Source organism: Monodelphis domestica, chromosome 1 (genome assembly GCF_027887165.1).
Source record: "Monodelphis domestica isolate mMonDom1 chromosome 1, mMonDom1.pri, whole genome shotgun sequence".
Classification (NCBI taxonomy): domain Eukaryota; kingdom Metazoa; phylum Chordata; class Mammalia; order Didelphimorphia; family Didelphidae; genus Monodelphis; species Monodelphis domestica.
The window spans coordinates 598,727,546-598,747,645 of NC_077227.1; the positions used below are offsets into that span (position 1 = coordinate 598,727,546).

At 40.4% G+C, this 20,100-nt stretch overlaps 1 protein-coding gene across 1 annotated transcript in view; it reads right to left on the reverse strand.

Moving 5' to 3' along the window:
* PNOC (prepronociceptin) overlaps positions 1-4,953 on the reverse strand; it is a 63,400-nt gene extending 58,447 nt beyond the window's left edge. The window contains exon 1 of the mRNA XM_001382013.5: positions 4,635-4,953. The gene's annotated coding sequence lies outside the window, so the exon portion shown is untranslated. The remainder of the gene's footprint in view (positions 1-4,634) is intronic.
* Between the last annotated feature and the right edge of the window lie 15,147 nt (positions 4,954-20,100).

The window sequence follows — 20,100 nt, forward strand, 5'->3', positions numbered from 1 at the left end:
AGTTAAGGGTCTGAAGCTAAATTTGAACTGAGGTCTTTCTGACTTCCAACTCAATACTTAATCCTCTGTTCCACTTGTAAGAACAAAGGTCATAAGGGAGAGGAATAGAGAAATCTGGGAAGATATCCCCAAGGAGGTGGCACTAGCTTTTACAAATCCCCCCGGGCTAAGAGGGAGTTTCCCAAGAAACAGGAGAGGAAAACTGAATGCTAAAGCATCATGTTTATTTCTAACTTTTTACTTAGACTGGATATTGCAATATCTAGGCTTGAATACCACTACTGTCTCCCATTTATGCAATCCTGTCCTAGTGCATGAGAGCATACACGGAAAACATTTTATAAGGCATAAAAATGTCAATTACATGTCAGCTATTACTTTTATTATTATTATTATTATTGCCCAATCAACCAGGAAGCAAGCACTTTTTAGTACCTATTCTGTGCCAAGCACTGTACTAAGTGTTTAACAAATATGATCTGACTTGATCCTTGCAAGAACCTTTAGAAGTGGGTGCTATTATTATCCCCATTTTAGTTGAGAAGTTGCCCCAGTAAGTAAGTAAGTCAGTTCTTCCTGACTCCAGCCCTGGGACTCTCTCCTGTGCCATTTAGCTGCCTCTATCAATCATTTATCAGACTCCTACTATGTGTCAGGCACTTATCTAAGCTCTGGGGATTCAAAACCAAAGAGTGAGCCTCTTCCCTTCTCCCAAGGAGAAGGTGGAGGAGACAGCATCTAGGTGGATAAGAACAGAGAGCATACATCCAAAAGGAATCCAAACTGGTTTTGAAAACCAGGTCACAAGCAACTGGGATGGGATTGGGGAACCAGGAAAGGTTTCCGTGGAAGCGGGTAATTTCCCCCAGGGACAGGTGCCTTCCTCCTCCCTGTACTTCCTACAGGTTATAGGCACTGATGTAATTCGCAGGATGATTCTCCCATCAGGATGTTAAAGCTCTTACCTGAAGACAAGGACTCTTTGTCCCCCTTACCATTGGCACAGAGTAAATGCTTAATAAATGCTTATTGCCTGGCAATCAATACACCCAAACCTGGGAATCCATTAATAGGTGCTTCTTGTTCATTGATTGATGAAAACAAGAGTTCTTAAACCTTTTTTTTCTTCCTACCATGGTCCTTTGGCAGCCTGGAGAAGCCTATGGCCCCTTTCTCAAAAAATACTTTCAAATACATAAAGTATATAGGATTACAAAGAAAAGCAATCCCATTGAAATATGGTAAGCAGCATTTTTATTTCCAATGTTAAGAACCCCTGGAAAGGATTCCAAACCTATCCTTCAGTGCTCAGTGAATGTCCTACCTCTTCCAGGAAGCCTTCTCCAACAGTGACCACACTGATCTCTTCCTGCTCTGAACATCCAGAAGGCAATTTATTACTCCTGAGCCACAAGCAGCCCTTTTACCAAAATAGACAAATGAATTTGTTCGTGTGGGCTAATCTTATTTAGGGGCAAGCCTTGTAGAGGACAAACAATGAATCACTAGGTAGAAACCAACCAGACTCAGGTCTAAGCTCTCATGTCCCTCTTCTCCATCCCACCTCCTCCCCACCAGCCCCAAAGTGTATAGCCTTCTGGGAGAATCCCTCTCAGGCTATTTCTATCTAGTTGTTAGCCCCATTTAAAATCCCTAGCCCCAGGGCTTGTGGCTGTCTAGTCTTTCCCCCTTCCACCAGGCTCAGAACTCTTCTCCTCAGGGTCAGTCTCCACTGCCTTCCAGGTGCTAATTAGCTAATCTGATAAACTCATTTTATTAATGTGTTACTGAGAGATTAGAAGCACTCCTTTAGGGACTTGTCCTTTTCTAATTCCTAGGCACTCTACCCACAGAGATTATTAAAAGGGTCTTTGGGGGCAACTAATTACAATATTTCCATTGTACTGTATGAATTGGTGTAAATAAAATAATAAATGGATTCAAAAGGTGCAGAAAAGGTTGGTGGAAAAACCCCTCCAACATCAATCAAAATAAAAAGAGCTATAAAATGGGATCCAGCCCCACCCCAAATTATGTTCAAAGAATATATATATATATATATATTTAATTGTCTTTCTTACTGGAAACTTTATATTGATATAAATAGGCAAATTTATATAAATATATAAATATAAAAAGCTGTGAATTTGGTATATAGTTTGTTTTAAAAGATATTGTTTACAATCAGTATACAGTTTAGTTTCCTCATCCATATAAATATTATATATAATATTATACACACACACACACACACATATATATTTCTGTGACTATCATACCAAATGACCCCTCTCTGCTCCAAGATTGCCTGACTCCTACCATGGATTGTCAGTTTTTTATATATAACTTCACTCTTAATTAATTAATTTTGTATCAGTGTAAAGGCAACTTGACTTAGATGGGTATGGATTCAAATGCTGCCATTTCTAGCTGTGTGATCCTATACAATTCATCTAATCCCTATGGATGCTAGTCAATTCCCAATACTAAAAAATAGAAGTGTTGTAATATGGTAGAGAGAGTTCCCACACCAGGAATTTCCCATGTGGATCCTGCAAAAATGTTCAGGTAGAGTCTTGTATATTTTACACTTTTTTTGTGTGTGTAAGTGTTCTCTTCCCAACTAGATGCTCCTGGAGGGCAAGACCAGCATTTCCTTTTTCTCTCGTATCCCTCACCGTACCTGGCCCAGAAATGAGTGAACAGCACTCGCTCCATCAGCCATTGATTGATTGCATGCACAGTGGCTGCCAGGCAGCTGCCACCATAAGACACAGATACCAGGGTTTTGAGATTAATCTTGCAATTACTCCCTTCAGTGGCAATGCAAATTTGCCTGCATTTTCGAGATCCCTGAGTGCCCTGGGCTTAGCTGATAATTCAAGTCCTGGCAGCCCATTTAATTCTGAAAAAAATAGTTACTGGAAGTGACCATGGCACTGTCCCACTTTGGCCCCCACAAGCAGAAGATAGAACAGCCCTTATTCTTTTGACTAACTTGGGGAGCCCTCTTCCTGCCTGCCACAGGGGCTCTGCCCAGTTCAGAGCACTAAGGGATCGCTGCTCACTTTTATTAAAGGGCCCTGGACAGAAGAGAAAAGAAGGCTCAGATGCCTCATGTCCCCGGCTCTTCTGTAAATGGTATTTCCCTGCGACACTTTTGCAAGAGGGAGAATGAGACATGCATGGGCACCCAGAGACAGCTGGGAAGAACTGGACACTGTGAGATTTTGATGGGAAACAAAGCACCCACACATACATACATACATACATGTACAGATAAAACACATGCATAGATGCCTATATATCTATGTACATGTGCATGTACATCCCCGCAGCTTCTTTTGGCTTAAGCTTTTCTTAGCAATGAATGCTGAGCAAAAGCACATCTTTTGTTAGTCTTCAAGACAATTTTATTGGTTATAATTGGTCCAATTATGTGATCCCGGAATAAAGTAAACACAGATGTTTAAGCCCAGCATCAGGATATTCAGGCTCAAGGTGAATTGCTTTAAATGGTACATTTCTCCAAATCGTCCTGACATCCCCCCCCCCAAATATTCTCATCAGAGGAATACATATATGATGTGAGCTTGCTAGCTCATATCATTATAGGAAACAAGCTTTGGGTGGTAGACACTGGAGGAGGATAAAGAAGGGAGGGTGAAGAAGAGGTACTTTGAGAGTAAAAAGAAAAGGAGGGAGGGGAAAGAAAAGGGGAAAGCATTCATTCAGCTGTCGCGCTTTCTTAAAAGTAGTATTATTTTGAAGGAAGAGAAATTGAGATAAAAGAGGAAAAAAAAACACTGCAAAATGACTCAGGGAATACTAAGGCAAGGTCATCCCTTCAAAGATTCTTTGTGGGAGCCCAGCACACCAACAGCTGGACTCAACATTTTTCCGATGGAGCACAGCCCTCTTGCCCCATGCCCTCTTGCCCCGTGCTCCTGACGGCTCTCCTCCGAAAATGAACAGCTCTGACCAGGAAAACGAATCTTTTCCGTAGGTGAACAAGAAGCGATCTCTCCGGATTCAAAACTCAAGCCCAAACATTTACGTTAAGTTCAAAGCTCGACCAAAATGAGCATCAATCGGCACAAAATCGGGGGACGGGGAGGGGGGAGCAACCACAGAAAGGACAATATTTCAAAGAAAAGCCAGCCTAATTTAGTATCATGGAAGAGATGGATGATCCAGAAGGTAAGCTCAAACACACCCCCTTTTCCCTGATCTTCCCTCTGTCTTGTAGCATCTCGAAGCAAGTCAGGATTTCAAGAGAAACCGAATGGGGAAAAGGAAACTTTTCTTCAGCCCATCAGCCACCTCAATTCTCCCGGAAAAGCTGGACCATCCTTTATCCAAAAAAGAGCTTCCCCTTCACCCCCGGGGTGAAAATCTCAAACCTAAATCCAGACATTTACAAGAAGACAATTGGGAATCGGAGGTGGGGGTGGAGAGAAAGAATATTCTCCCAAGGAAAAACCCAAGTCCCAAACCCTAAAAAGCTCAAAGCATCCAGAGAGACCAGCAAGCTGCCCGTCTACTAAGGAGAGAACTCCTTTCCAAGGCTGAGGCGGGTCTGAGTGAGAAGAAGCAGTTTGCCTTTTTGCTAAGGTTAGCATGCAGTTACCTACCTGAATGCTGTCAGTAGCTGGGCTTTCTCTGTTATGTGGCTCCGTTACGCTGTGTCTCTGTCACACACAGGCACATGCACTCCCAGACACAGAGCCCTCCCCTTTCCAGCCCACCTCAATCGCACACAGGCACACACAAATGCTGACCCCCTTAGACAACTGACAACCTACAATCCCCCTACAATTGCCCCCTCCCCACTTCTGAAATCAAACCTGACATCCCAACCCCAAGCAGAGCCGTTTAGTCAAGATTGCCACAAAACTGCCTCTCTGCTTTATCTCTCTCTTCCAGAGGTGCTCTAATAGCTAAAGTTAAGCCTTGTGAAGTCAGTCATTGGACGGAAAATCCCCCTGGTGACAATGCATACCCCGAGCCTGTGAGTCTCCTTGAGGCTGCAAGAACAGCCTCTTTGACTGGGAAATAAAGAGCATTAGAAGCCGGTCAGGACAAAGGAAGATCTCATTTTGAATTCCTTTTTCTCCTTGTTATTGCCATTTCCCGGCACTGAGGTGGGCACACGGAAGCGAAGCAAGCACTTTGGGAAGACTTTCATGGCCTTGTCACTTGACCAGAGTAAACGGGGTGGCTCCAGTGGGCACAGTCTCTTTCAGGAGGGATGGGACATTTGGGGACCTCTGAGGCTCTTTCATTTCTTTTGAGAAACTCTACCATGGCCTTAAAGACCCATGCCAGCCAGTTAGGTTGGAAATAGAGGACTGGCTCAGTTAATTTTGTACTCTGCGGTACCACCTGATGATAGCTGGTAGGCCCCCAAACTATTAGACAGCCTAGGGGAGCAATCTTTCACTCAGGGGATAGAAGGAAAGGGGAGGATGTCTTTGGATTAGAAGAGTCCTAAACTGTTGCTCATCTTCTTCTTTCCTCCATCCTAAGAATAAATACTCCCTGGCCTGTGCTCAAAAGATCTCCAACCACTTATAAATGTCAAGGAATGTTAGAATTTGGTATTAATAATCCAAATTTAATCCCTGATTTTACAGATGAGAAAACTAAGGAACGGGTGTGTGATCCAAGCTTGGTACCACAAGCTTGGTATCACAAAACCTCGACTGGAAGCTGTGTCTCCTAACTCTTGGTTCCATGTTGCTTCCACATCACATTAGTCCAATAGTTACATCATATATGGCTAAATGTCCTTTTCAGATAGAACCCACAATTATCCATATAAGGCATGGCAAGCAAATAGTCTACTCTGTAACTCAGTCAAGAAGTTGAACAAAATCAAATGGCACACGAGGGTCATGAGAAAGAAACAACAAAGGAAAACTAGTGTATTTTGGTTTCAATCAAGTGGCTATAGCTGGCTAGCTCTCCTCCTTGCCTTTCATTTCCACACCTGGAACCCCAAGGAAGTATATTGGGAAGAGTATTGTAAGAACTGGAAACAAAAACTGGAAACAAAAAAAAGAGTGTTGATCAGCTGGGGAATGGATAAACAAATTATGGCAGATATGAATGTAATGGAACACTATCATGCCTCAAGAAATGATGTCGGGGAAAGGTTCAGTGAGACCTGGGAAGACTTATTTGGGTTGATGCAGAGTCAAGTGAGCAGAACAAAGGGAACAATTTATACAATAATAACAATAGTGTAAAGGCAAAAAGCTTTGAAAGACTTAAGACTTAAGACTTAAGTGACCAACCATAATTCTTGAAGACTGATGATGAAATAGGTTTTCTACCTCCTGAAAGAGAGGCAATGGATTTAGGATGGATAATGAGACATATTTTGGGGGCATGACCAACACAAGAAATTGTTTTTATGGCTATGCATATTAGTTATAAGGACTTTTTAATGTTCTCCCTGCAACTGGGGTAGGAGAGAGACAGGAGAGAAATTGTATTGTCAATTATTGAAAATAAAAAGTACTTTAAAAAGAATAATCATGGACTTTTGAATGAGAGAACATGGATTCATATTCTATTTCTGTCACTTCTACCTGAGGTTCCTGGAGCAAGTCATTTAATCCCTTTCAAAGTCAGTTTCTTCATATGTAAAATGAGAGGATTAGATTACATGGCCTCTAGGGCTCCTTCTGACTCTAAAGCTATGATTCTAATAATACTCATGGCCGAAGTCCTACCTAATACATTCACATAGTGGATCAGTGGCTTGGACTCTCCTTTCTTTATTGAATGATAGTGATACTGAATTGTCCTTTCAATACTGAATGACAGATCAAATCCCAACATAACGAAACCCAGGAGGGACCCATTGGTTTCCATTTTGGAAAGCAATTTTGTTGTACATTTAATGCCAAGGTTATTCTTGTTGGGTAATCTCTGTTTGCCCTAGTGTACTATGGGAGATCCAGCTCCATTTTTGGTGCATGATTTAAAGGTATGCCCTGTGCAATATGGAGACACTTAAAGAGAAATTAAGGTCCCTGGGTGACTGAGGCCAGATGTATTATTTTCCTGAAAGGAATAACAGACTTTTTACTGTAACAGGCTGGGAAAGTACTTTGGGGATAGGGGAAAGAAATAAGAAATTTCAAGATTTGTTGGTTGTTGTCCTTCCTACTCAAAGGGGACCAAAGTGACATCATAGTGATGTCTTTTGGCTCAAGCATAAATTGAATTTAAGTGAGGCAGAGTTGTTAAAAAAATAAATTCAGAGCACCTGTGCTAAGTACTTTTTATAAGCATTATTTCATTTGATCTTCAGATAACACAGCACAAGCATTATTCTAAACACTTTTTACAAATATTATCTCATTGATCCTCACAAAGATTCTGCAAGGTAGGTGGTATTATGAAACCCATGTTACAGCAGAGGAAACGAAAGTGAGGTCATTTGCTCAGCTAGTAAGTGTCTCAGTGTGGACTTGAACTGGAGTCTTTGTGACTCCAAGCCCAGCTGTATCCATGGGGCTATCAGGTGCTTCTGGCAAGGTACCTTGAGGATGTATATAAACAATAAGCTAAAAAGTTTGGTAAGCTGGGACTTTGTCTCTCTGAACAGAATGGAAAAGCATTAAAGTTTTACTATGTTCCAAGCACTGTTCTAAGTGGGAAAACTGTTAATCCTTTAGGTAACAAATATAATTGCGGGGACAGTGCATAAAGGAGGGCTCATGCTTATGTTTAGTTCATGGCAGATGGAAAGGGCAAGTACTACTTAGGCAGGGAAAGTTGCAATGCAGATGGCAAGGTCTAGAGAATCTTGGGATATAATGGTAGGGTAGATGATTGGTTTCCTGCCAAGAGGACAGTAGGATTAAAGACTAAGAGTAGAAAAGTGAGAGGAACCCAGAAAAGACAAAGATCCTTTCAATGTCATTTTAAAGGTTTGATTTTTCCAGGCAATATTGGTCCAGAGATTATTTTTCTCATGTCTGACTTTGAGGTAAGCCACCATCAAATAAACAGAAGTGCTTTGGTTATAGCCTACATCTGAAGATCAAGGCTTCCCACAGGTATCCTACCTAGATCAGAAAAGATTATGATTTCCCCCTCAGTTACATTTTTTATTTAAAAAAAAGCCATAACTCTTTTTGTTAAAATGGCTAAACATAAAATAGAAAATATCAAATAATATTATATTTAACACAGCTTAGTATATTTAAATGGGATACACCACTTAGAATAAAAATTTAAGGAAAAATCAAATATCTAGGTACAATTAAGTACATTATTCACTAACTTTCACCCACTTGCAATAGCTGCTTAATTCTAACCTGTTTTTCCTAAAGATTAAGTAGAATTTACTCTAATTTGGAACTATAGGCTTCTGGGTCTACATCTTTGCATTAGCCTTGGTCAGCTTTGAATCAAAAATCCTTTTAGGAGTCTGAAATGGAAGCTCTGTTGTATGGACTGAGGCAGGGGGGGGTGGCATGATTAGCTTGCCATTGTCATAAAAGAACATTGTCTCCCAGGCTAATTCTTTGTGTCAGCCAAATCAATGGTTGCTTCTGCCTTTCATTTTTCTCTCTGGTATTTCTTTACCTTGCAGTGTATGAAAACCCTTCCCCCCACTCTTTCTCCTATTCCCTCTCCCCCCACCAATTTCAGTCTTGAAGCTCTTGAAACATATTCTTGCCCCTCATCCCCTGGAGGTCACTATTAAAACAACTTGGCCTATTAATATTCTATTGATCTCCAGAGATGGGCATTGCACTGGTTGGTGCCAGGTTCCTTCCCTGCTATGGTGTTAATGACCCCTTCCCACCCACCCCAATGAAAGCAGGCTGCTTACAACTCACAAATTATTCATTATCAATAGTTTTGCATCAGCACAGTCACAAATAGTCTCTATACTGCCTGGGCTAATAGCAAGGAGCCAATGAGAGGGATGGGTGGCCCAGGATAGTATAGCGCAGCATCAGAAGACTTACACTTAAATTATGTCTCCTGTGTTTACTAGCTATGCGATCATAGGCAAATTACCCAACTTTTCTGAGCACTAATATCCTTAATTGTTAAATGAGGATAGTAATATCATCAGGGCTGGGTGACTATGGGCAAGTCACTGAAATCTTAGTATCCTAGACAACTCTTTTCTTTTTTTGTAACTCGTACCTTCTGTCTTAGAAAAGTAATAAGGGCTAGGCAATGAGGTTTAAGTGACTTGCCCAAGGTCACACAGCTAAGACGTGTTTAAAATCAAATTTGAACTCAGTTCCTCCCAAGTCCAGTGCTGGAACTCTATCCATTATACTACCTATCTACTGAAGATTATAAACTGCGGAACAATTGTCAATTTGCATTGATAGAGGGAGTTTCCTCATTTGGAATATCCCAATACCAATGAAATCATAAGTCTAAATAAATAAATTTTAAGAAAAAAAATCAAAGCAAAACCATACCTTGTAAGAATCAAACTAGAAAATATTTGCAAAGATTTCTTAAATATTAAAAGCACCATAAAAATAGTAGTTATTATGTTGGTCTTATTTGCCTTCTTACCAGCCAGGTAGCTCAGAGGATAGAGTACCAGACTTGGAGTCAGAAAGACTTGAGTTAAAATCCAGATTCATACTAGCTATTTGACCTTGGACAAGTCACAACCCTGTTTGCTTCACTTCCTTATCTGTCAAGTGAGCCAAGAAGGAAATGGCAAGCCACTCTGGTATCTTGGCCAAGAAAACCCCAAATGGGGTCACAAAGAGTCAGACATTCATGAAAGGACTGAACAACAAAAGCATTCCTATTCAGGTAAGAGTTCTCTTCCATATTTCCTGGGTTTTTTTTTTTTTTGTGCCTTTTTTATTTTCACCTGGAGAGAAAAAAGGAAAGAAGAGTTTCAGCATTTATTTACTCTTACTTCCAATCCCATATCCCCCAATTTGTCCATGTTACCATCTCCCTACAGCACTCATCTGTGCTTACCTGCAGGTTTGGGGATTGGCTCTTGCCTCAGCTGGTTGCTTTCCCACAGCATTCTGCCCTGACTCATCCTTGGTTTCTCAATTTCAGGTGCTCCCTGCTGTTGGTGTCTTGTGTCTGGCACCAGGAAGACTTGGACCCAAATCCCACCTCCTTGGTGAATCTTTGGATTTTTCTGTGCCTTGACTTTCTTACCTGTCAACTGTAATGATTGACTTTGATTGATTCAAAGGACTCTTCCAGCTCTAAATCAACAGTTCCATGATTTATAAGAAAGCCTGAGAAATGGGCTGCTGAGAAGAGAGAATAGCTGATACAGATTGCAGGAGCATGTTGCTCCCAGGCAAGATCTGGTTACACCAGGGTAGGACAAGGTGATAGATATAGGGCTGGTGATACTCATCCACATTGTCCCTAAATAGGCATATGCTAGAGAAGGAAATGGCAAATGACTCCAGTATTTTTGCCAACATGAAGAGTCTGATGTGACTGAAAGGATAGAACGACAACAAATGGGCACATAATGAAGGGGATTATCGATCTTCGTCCCACTCTGGGATTTCACAGTGGTGGGTGGGACTGTGACCTCAGGTTCTTTAAGACCATGCCTATGACACATAAGCTCTAGTGTTTCTAACAAAGTGGAAAGTTGAGTATGGACCTGGGAACAGGTTGTATGTCTCTTCCCCGAGGACCAGTTTACCTTGGGTTTGAGAGTCTCACCCAACCCTGGGTTGGCTGATGGGTTTTGTTTTTCTATCTCTGTGACTTCTGACACATTAGCTGATGCAGTCATTCCAAAATATTTCCTCCTTATACTCTTCTTTGCATGGCTTATTTTTGGTTGGCTTTTATTTTCTTGTGGTAATATTATAATAATAGTATTCTTTTATGTAGCACTCTAAGGTTTGCAAAGTACTGCATATTAATGCCCTCGGTTCTCACAACAGCTCTGTGAAGAAGGGGCTATCACTATCACATTTTATAGATGTGGAAATTGAAGTTCACAGAGGTTAGGTGACTTGCTCAAAGTCCCAGAGCTAGTCAGTGTCTGAGGCAAGATTTGAACTTGAAGCTTCCTTACTCCTTACTCCAAATTCAACACCAACTAGGTAGCACAACAGGCGAATCATGCACAGAGTTGTAAACATCAAAGGAGTTAATAGTTGTAAATTGACTTTGCAAATCTTATACTTATATGTTATTTCAATACTAACTTTTCTTAGTAATTATTGTTATTTGGGTTATATCCCTGTTGTTTTCAAGGGGGCAGGAGGTGGGGAGCCTACCTCCTTTCATTTCTTCCATTCTAACACCTTGATTCAGTCTCCTCTCTCTGTAGGATGATGATTTTTTTTGCCCTTCCCAACCCTCGAAGATTATTTACCTAGCCTAGAGGGATCGTGATCTCAGTCTTTGGAGGGAGTAACCACACTAATAAAACCATATATCCTTGAGGAATTGAAATATGGATCCATGCTGTGTTGGAGATGGGGAGAGTGAGAAGGAGGGAGAATAGCTTTCAGGTTGCCTGATGATGCTGGGAGTGTAGTCGTGAATAGCTGAGATGGATTTTTAGAATACTGTGTGTCTGACACACAATCTTAGTGTCAGGAGTCCTGGCCCTTGATTTAATGGGAGGACACTTCCTAAGATAAAGGACCAAGGTATATTCTAGTAGGTTTCTTGTGAATTGTTTTAAATTTGTTTTTGTCTCTATCCAGAGAAATTGGGGGAAATTGAGTCAGCTAGTCAGTCAACAAGCATTTACTAAATGCTTACCATGGTCCTGGCACAAAGATATATGGTCCCTGTCTTCAAGGAGCTCACAATCTAATGGGGAAGACAACATGGACACAATGATGTACAGACATTATTTAGACTTTCTGGCTTTTAATATACATACACACATTCATACTTACACACACACATAAAACCCAGAGAATACCAAGAGGATTACAAATATATTATGTGAATATCTATATTAAGCCCATAATTCTATATCTCTATAAAGATATCTCTCTATCTATTTCTATATTCATACTGAGAAAGAATGGCCTCCAGGAAAAGGTGGGATTCAGTGTTTAGCTTGTTTTGCTCCCATTCAGGTTGTACTTGGCAACATCAGCACATGGCACTCCCCCAAAACAAGTGCCCTCAGCTTCTCTGGCAAACACTCTGGGTACTTACATGCAAAACATAGAATAGGCTTGATTGAACACTACACGAATATAGAAAGGTCTCATATCCAAGCCCATAGAAAATAAAAAGACACCCCTCTCCTTTCTGGTGGGTGTCAGCTACCCCCTCTCCTCCTCTGCCCTCCCCCATTACATATTCCAGGAATGTGGTTGTAAATAGCTAAGATGAATTTTTATAAAACTGGGGATCTGTCACACAATCTTTGTTTTCAGAAGGAAGAAAGAACTTGGCGTATGCTGAGAGTCAACTGACACTCCTCCCTCAATTCTAATGGGCCTCTGCCTTCCTTCAGGGACTTGTACAGTCATTTCTGACTTGTAATACTACCCTGGGTTAAGCCCTTTTATGTGAGGAAAGAGCAACCCTCCAGATTTGCACAAAAGTCCACATGATTTACAATACTAGTGAGGGGCAAGGCTGCCTTTGTTATCCCACCATGGCCAGGCCTTTCTACCCATCTTGAGTTCCCTGCTGAACTGATCTCTTTTCTTCTTGGTGCTCCATTACTTGGCTGACAATCTGGGCTGTACCAGCCTCTCATTCCCTTCAGGGCTCCATCATTCTGTTGCTGCCTCCATCTGCTTCCCATTGTGTCTTCCTCTTCCTTGGGGCAGTATGGCAGCTCTCTTATAATCAGATAGCTAGGGTCAACATGTTTCTGAGCTGTTGGGCACATCTGTAGCTCTTTTATGCAGGAGCATCATCACTATGTCTCTAAGTCAGTTTAACAATTTCTGCTTTTTTTGCTCAAGATTACTAGCCTTCATCGTATCACCAAAAGTCCCCAAGATTCATCTTTGGCTTATCTTTCTCAATCAAAGATCCCTGGCTCTAACTGTGGTTAGGTTGACTCTTTTATGAAGTTCTGGACTGAGGAAGTGGGCCCAATGTGGTCAGTACTTTTCACTGTGTCTCTGTGGCAGGGACAAAAATGCTCAGTCCTCTACATTTGCCTTTCCAGCTCCTATTATTCTCTCTAGACCTTGTCAATTGCCTTGGGGCTTGGAGAAGTCTTGTGGGAAAAGAACAAAGGTGATTGTCATTGGGGCAACATTGCTGCATTGACAAAGACATGTCCCTGTTAGACAGAAAAGAGGACCCAAGAGAGAAAATTCAGAATGGATGGATTTGACTGAAAGTGCAGGTATCAGAGTAACTACAAGAAGTTAGAAATCGTGATATTTGACAGTTAACAGAAGTGACTTTTAAGACTCCAGAGTGTCTGTACTGCCTAAGATGGTTAGGCTCTAGGATAAATGCTTGCTGATCTAGGCTGCTTGCGAGGTCCCGGTCTGTGACTGACTTGGGTCCAGTACAGAGAGGGGCCACCTAGCAATTTTAAGACTGGAACTGGGTGTTGTAGAGCCCTAGATAATGAATGTCATTCTGAGTATAGTCAGCAGTGGGTTGTGGACAAAGGGCAAAAAAGTCAGGTATAAGCAGGAAAAATGCTTAATAACAGAGGCTAAGTCTGATGGGTCTGCTTTTAAAGACTAGGTGCCAGATTTCAGAGGAAAAGATTAAATATCTATGGTCATATGAAAAATGCACCAAATTACTCTTGATTAGAGAAATGCAAATGAAAATGATACTGAGATGCCACCTCATACTCACTAGATTGGCTAAGATGACCAAAAAGAAAGTGATAGATGTTGGTGGATATGTGGAAGAATTGGGACACTAATATATTCTTAGTAGAACTATGAATTGATATAACCATTCTGGAGTATGAGATGTAAGCAGGCTCAAAGAGCTACAAACTTTGATCTAGCAATACCACTACTGGGCCTGTATCCCAAGGAGATCAGAGATAAGGGGAAACAACCTATTTGTACCAAAATATTTTAGCAGCTCTTTTTGCAGCAAAAAACCGGGAACTGAGGGATTGTCCTTCATTTGGGGATTGGACGAACAAATTGTGGTATATGGTTGTAATGGAATACTATTACATGTATGAAATTATGAACAGGATGTATTCAGAAAAACCTGGAAAGACTTATATGAACTGATGCAAAGTGAAGTGAGCAGAACCAGGAGAACAATTTTTTATACAATGACCTACTGCGAAGGACTAAGCCATTATCAGCAAAGCAAGTCTCTATGATAATCAGGAGGGGATTCATGAAGAAAATGTCATCCATAGTCAGAGAATGAACTATTGGAAGCTGAATGTACATCAAAACATGCCATCTTCCACTATATATCCATCATGAGTTTTCTATTGTATGTATGATATTGTGACATGAGCAATATGGAAATATGTATTACATGAAAGTATGGGCATAACCTATATCAGACTGTTCACTGCCTTAAGGAGTAGCAGGGATGGGAGGGAATAAGGAAGGAGGAAACCTGAATTTTAAAATGTCAAAAATAAATTGTTAAAAATTGTTTCTACATGTAACTGGGAAAAAGAAAAAGAAAAACAATAAAAAAATACAAAGACAACATGCTGATTTATTTAGCTTTGGACTCATACTAGTAAGGGAGGAACAACTGGGGAATTATGGTAAAAATCTCTCATGTCTCTCCCTTTGGTTCTCAGGGGGTATTCATCTTATCCTGCAGTGTCTTAAATAAGACACTGGGTTTTACTCATTGGTGGTGGGGAGCTGAATGATGGTCAGAGTCTGGACCATGGTCAGTGGGGGAGAGAGAAAGGATAGAATCCAGGAGAAAGAGAATCCGGAGCCTGGTAAGGTCAGAATTTATTTGTTCAAGGCTAAGTGGTGGGTCAGCTTCCAGATAGGAAGTCAGGTGGAATCCATAAAGGGCAAATCAGTGAGTCAAGTACTGGTCAATTTGTTTACATAGAGAAATGAAGTCAGCTGTGACTTCTAAGGAGGGGTAGGTGAGCTCATCTTTAATCACTGAATTCAGCCTCGGATGTGGGTAAAGCTATGATGCTGCCTCACTCCACTGAGCACTGGCTAATAGCATGGCAGGACATCAGGATTTGATTTAATTCCATTCAACAAGCATTTATTGAGCACCTAGAATGTGTTGGGCACTGTGCAGTTGAGTGAGCCACTGAACAGAATGCTTGTCTTGCAATCAGGAAGACCTCAGTTCAAATCCCATCTTAGACACTTCCTCAATGTGTGACCTGAGCAAGTCATTTAACTTGTTTGCCTTAATTTCCTTAAGTGTAAAATGAGGATAATAATAGCATCTTCCTCTCAGGGTTGTTATGAGAATCAAAGAAAATATGTAAAATATTTAGTACAAAACCTAGAACATTTAATAATAAGAATTTCTATAGAAATGTTCAATAGAACATTTAATAATAAAAATTTAATAAACGCTTCTTCCTTTTCCTTTCCTAAATGCTGAGGATTTCACCAAAATGAAACTGTTTCTGCCCTCAGGAATATACATTCTATGGGAAGAAAACAATATACCCAGAAATATAACAAGGAGATACATACAAAGTAATTTCCACAGGGAGAACATCAGGCCTTAGGTGGGATCAGCCTAGCATTCCTATTGGCTCTTAAAATGTGTTTTGAAGGAAGTCTGACATTCTATGAGGCAGAGAGGAGGAGGGCATACATTTGAGGCATGAGGACAAATCTGGGTAAAGGCATAGAAGTAGTACATTATATATGGTGAACAGAAAGCAGGCCAGTTGGCTAGAATGTAGCATGTATGGCCAGTCAGTCAATAAACATTTTCTGATTTACAATTGATACAAGTATCAGTTCCAAGGCAGAAGAATGGTGAGGGCCAGGCAATTAGGGTTAAGTGACTTGCCCAGGGTCACACAGCTAGTAAGTTCTGAGACCGCATTTGAACCCAGGTTCTCCTGAGTCCAGGCCTAGAACACTATCCGTTGAGCAACCTAACTGATCCTAATAAATATTTATTAAGCATCTACTATGTGCCAGATATTGTGCTAAGCAGCGGGGATAGAAAGAAAGGCAAAAGATTGTCCCTGTCTTTCAGGAGCTCACTGTCTGATGGGGAGGCAACATGCAAACAAGTATACACAAACTAGCCTAATACAGGATAAATTGAAAACAACAGAAGGAAGGCATTAGAATTAAGGGGGATCAGGAATAGGTCATTGTGAAAGATACTCTTTAAGAAAGTAATGTGCTAAAGTCCCTAAAGATAAAACCCTGAAAAAGGCTTTAAGAAGCTTTAAAAGCCTAACAGAGGAGTTTCTATTTTATCTTAGAGGAAAGAGGGAGCCCCTGGAGTTTCTTGAGTAGAGGAGTGACAAAGTTCAGACCTGTGCTTTAGGATACTGGACACTGCATTTTATTGGGGAAAGAGTGCTGGATTCAGAGTGAAAAGACCTGAGTTTGAGTTTTGGCTCAGCCAGGATTGTACCTCAATTTCTTCTTCAATAAAATGAAGGGATTAGACTAAATGATCTTGATGTTACCTGTGGCTCTAAATCTGTTTTTCTGGGGTCCTTCTCAGTTCCTTATAATCCTACTCTAAAATTCTATGATTCCTTCAATTTCTGTGACATAATATTTAAAAGGTTATTTCAGCCCCAAAAGTAGCCAGTTGCCATCCCCAGATAGTCAAGTCAGAGACTGAAGATTGTGTCAACTCTCTCTAGCAAGATTTCCCTTGATTGGGTCATCATTCTCTAGTAGGAGGGAAGTCCAGATGAAGGTAGGAGTGAGGTGTAGGCTCAGAATGAAGCTAACCTAACCATGCTTTGATGGATAAGCCTTGAGTCAGAATTAAACAGAAGGTTTAGGAGTAAGGGTTAGAAATCCTTTAGTTTAGTATATATCTAAAACCAACAGCTAATATCATCTGCAATGGGGATAAACTAGATGCATTCCCAATAAGATCAGGAGTGAAACAAGGATGCCCATTATCACCTCTACTATTTGACATTGTACTAGAAACACTAGCAGTAGCAATTAGAGAAGATAAAGGAATTGAAGGCATCAAAATAGGCAAGGAGGAGACCAAGTTATCACTCTTTGCGGATGACATGATGGTCTACTTAAAGAATCCTAGAGATTCAACCAAAAAGCTAATTGAAATAATCAACAACTTTAGCAAAGTTGCAGGATACAAAATAAACCCACATAAATCATCAGCTTTTCTATATATCTCCAACACAGCTCAGCAGCAAGAACTAGAAAGAGAAATCCCATTCAAAATCACCTTAGACAAAAATAAAATACCTAGGAATCTATCTCCCAAGACAAACACAGGAACTATATGAACACAACTACAAAACACTCTCCACACAACTAAAACTAGACTTAAACAAATGGAAAAACATTAACTGCTCATGGATAGGACGAGCCAATATAATAAAAATGACCATCCTACCCAAACTTATTTATCTATTTAGTGCCATACCCATTGAACTACCAAAATACTTCTTCACTGATTTAGAAAAAAACATAACAAAGTTCATTTGGAAGAACAAAAGATTAAGGATATCCAGGGAAATAATGAAAAAAAACACGTATGATGGGTGCCTTGCAGTCCCTGACCTAAAACTATATTACAAAGCAGCAGTCATCAAAACAATTTGGTACTGGCTAAGAAACAGAAAGGAAGATCAGTGGAATAGACTGGGGGAAAGCGATCTCAGCAAGACAGTATACGATAAACCCAAAGATCCCAGCTTTTGGGACAAAAATCCACTATTCGATAAAAACTGCTGGGAAAATTGGAAGACAGTGTGGGAGAGACTAGGAATAGATCAACACCTCACACCCTACACCAAGATAAATTCAAAATGGGTGAGTGACTTAAACATAAAGAAGGAAACCATAAGTAAATTGGGTAAACACAGAATAGTATACATGTCAGACCTTTGGGAGGGGAAAGGCTTTAAAACCAAGCAAGATATAGAAAGAATCACAAAATGTAAAATAAATAATTTTGACTACATCAAACTAAAAAGCTTTTGTACAAACAAAACCAATATAACTAAAATCAGAAGGGAAACAACAAATTGGGAAAAAATCTTCATAGAAACCTCTGACAAAGGTTTAATTACTCATATTTATAATGAGCTAAATCAATTGTACAAAAAATTAAGCCATTCTCCAATTGATAAATGGGCAAGGGAAATGGATAGGCAGTTCTCAGATAAAGAAATCAAAACTATTAACAAGCACATGAAGAAGTGTTCTACATCTCTTATAATCAGAGAGATGCAAATCAAAACAACTCTGAGGTATCACCTCACACCTAGCAGATTGGCTAACATAACAGCAAAGGAAAGTAATGAATGCTGGAGGGGATGTGGCAAAGTAGGGACATTAATTCATTGCTGGTGGAGCTGTGAACTGATCCAACCATTCTGGAGGGCAATTTGGAACTATGCCCAAAGGGCGACAAAAGAATATCTACCCTTTGACCCAGCCATAGCACTGCTGGGTCTGTACCCCAAAGAGATAATGGACACAAAGACTTGTACAAAAATATTCATAGCTGCGCTCTTTGTGGTGGCCCAAAACTGGAAAACGAGGGGATGCCCATCAATTGGGGAATGGCTGAACAAACTGTGGTATATGTTGGTGATGGAGTACTATTGTGCTAAAAGGAATAATAAAGTGGAGAAGTTCCATGGAGACTGGAACAACCTCCAGGAAGTGATGCAGAGCGAGAGGAGCAGAACCAGGAGAACATTGTACACAGAGACTAATACACTGTGGTATAATCGAACGTAATGGACTTCTCCATTAGTGGCGGTGTAATGTCCCTGAACAACTTGCAGGGATCCAGGAGAAAAAAACACCATTCATAAGCAAAGGATAAACTATGGGAGTGGAAACACCGAGAAAAAGCAACTGCCTGAATACAGAGGTTGAGGGGACATGACAGAGGATAGACTCTAAATGAACACTCTAATGCAAATACTATCAACAAAGCAATGGGTTCAAATCAAGAAAACATCTAATGCCCAGTGGACTTACGCGTCGGCTATGGGGGGTGGGGGGGAGGAAAAGAAAATGATTTATGTCTTTAACGAATAATGCTTGGAAATGATCAAATAAAATATATTTAAAAAATATATATATATATATAAAAAGAAATCCTTTAGTTTAGGAGTTTAGGAGTACTGCCCTTAAAATATTTCAGCTGAGGACTCACAGGAGAAAGCAAATATCCTGGGAGTAAATCTCTTGGGAGTAGGGGTATAATCAGGTTCCAGGCCACTAGAACTGAACGTTTACCTGCAAAGCAGTGACCCTATCTTGCTGGGTCTTAAAGCAGTGAATATCCACGGGATCTCACAGTGAGGCCTCAACAGTGGCCTTAGAATATTGTCAGTATTTGGAGAATGAGGAGATGGAATTTGGTGAGTCAGCACCAAGCAGGAAGTCAGAAGGAATCCAGAAGTCTCCTCAAATTTTGAAGGTCAGAGAGAATCAATAAATGAGAAAGCAAGCAAGCAAACGGGGGTCAGGATGAGTGCTGGGACAGAAATTATTCAGATAGATAGAACTGAAAAGATCCAAATGGCAAGACAAAGTAGATGATCAAAAGGCTAGTCAGGTAATAGCCCTAAAATGGTACAATATGGTGTTCCCAATTATACTGTAAGCAACTGGAAGAGAGAGGTGATGTCCCATAGGTCTGTGTCCTCATAATGAATGCCTTGAACAGTTCTTAGCATAAAGCACAGAACTTTAGAGCTAGAAAGGATATTATAGATGATGTGCTTTAAACGCCTTATACTACAGATAGGTAAATTGGTCCTAGAGACTTTATGTGACTTAATATAAATCAAAAAGCCAGATTTGGTCAAGAACTAAAGGGCAGGGCAAAGGAGGTTAGGGATACAGTTGGGAGGAACTAGCATCTGGATTTTGAGATAAGTCATCCAGAAAATTTGAACACATTTCTTTTTATTTCTTTTTTTGGGGAAATTTTTATTTAATTAGTTAATTTAGAATATTTTCCCATAGTTACAAG